Source organism: Hydra vulgaris, chromosome 07 (genome assembly GCF_038396675.1).
Source record: "Hydra vulgaris chromosome 07, alternate assembly HydraT2T_AEP".
Classification (NCBI taxonomy): domain Eukaryota; kingdom Metazoa; phylum Cnidaria; class Hydrozoa; order Anthoathecata; family Hydridae; genus Hydra; species Hydra vulgaris.
The window spans coordinates 20,926,668-20,928,000 of record NC_088926.1 but is presented as its reverse complement, the minus strand read 5'-3'; the positions used below and the strand labels follow the sequence as shown (position 1 = coordinate 20,928,000).

Genomic DNA, 1,333 nt, shown 5'->3' with positions numbered 1-1,333 from the left:
TATAAAGTTTGGAAATATATAGATCATAACCTTTTCTGTAATTCTTCTTAAAGGAAGCATGTTTGCTTTTAAATTTTATTAAAAACGCTAATTTACTCTTATTGATTTATTAATAAATATAAAAAATTATTATTTCTCAGTATAATTTTATGGTTTTATAGCATCTAATAATATGTGGAAAAATTTTTAAACTATGAAATAATATAGTTAAGTAACAACGTATGTATTGACATTTACTTGTTACTAAGGACGTTGTTAGGGGAGCATGATAAGTAAAAGTGTTACTAAGTTTTGAATTTCAAACTAGCATAACTTCTAAAATATTCAGATTTGTTTAAAACAACTTTGAGGAATTCTTTTTAGCGTAGTTAAGTATCTTTGTTGCAAAAATTAAGTCATTTAGAGATAGTAGGTTATTTTTTGAATTTTTATTTTTTACACTCGGAATTACCCTTAAGTGGGCCATACCAAACCCTTAAATGGGCCAAAAAACCCTTAAATGGGCCAAAACATGGAGTCTCGGCTCCAAAATAACACCGCCTTATAGGGCCCTGTGTAAGTCTGGTTTCAGCTGCAGCTAACTCTAGTTGGTTGGTAAATAAAAAATAAAAAAGTATCTGTTCTTTCTGTAGTATCTGTAGTATCAAGTGTAGTATCGCTTCTCGGCCTAATGGCTAAGATCAAGTGTAGTATCTGTTTTTGATTTTGACCGAGGCAGCGATTTATAAAGTGATTTTAGTGATTTTGTTGGCTTTTTTATTTTTAATGAGATATCAGTTTTTGTGTGTTATTTGGAGTTATGATGTCACAGCCTGAAGAACAAGCGCAAACTCTTTTGGAAATAGTTCAAATCAGCGCTTTACCTTTCAAGATGAGTTTGTTTCTGACTATAGCACCGACGAAGATGGAGATATGGACCAGCAGGACCACTCGATAAAAAGGGGACGCGGAAGCCCTGCCCAAAAATTTAAAGAAATCATACGCTAGCGTAACCATCCAAAATATTCAGAACACTTTTAAAAAGCAATTACCGAAAACTTTATTAACCGTCCTCAATAAAAGAATATCATCCTACGAAGTTTTAATGGCCTTGGAAGAAGCGGACCTAAACGATCATATGGAAGGTATCAACTTATTCGTAATAATAGAGTAATGGAAATAGTGATGAAACCTATCAAGTGAGAAACTTCCTTCTTGAGAAAAGACTCACTATTGGCGGTACACACCACTTATTCCAAAAATCTAACCCCGAATGGGAACCGAGCACTTTAATGCATGTTTCTGTGTTTGGACTCCCAATTGAGAATAAAGAACTCAAAATCGGGAATATTTT

The 1,333-nt window shown here is 33.1% G+C and overlaps 1 non-coding gene across 1 annotated transcript; it reads left to right on the top strand.

The window, feature by feature from the left end:
• Positions 1 to 654: 654 nt before the first annotated feature.
• Positions 655 to 836, top strand: LOC136082841 (U2 spliceosomal RNA). The gene has a single exon (XR_010639760.1). It is a non-coding gene; the product is annotated as a U2 spliceosomal RNA (small nuclear RNA).
• The last annotated feature ends 497 nt before the right edge of the window (positions 837 to 1,333 follow it).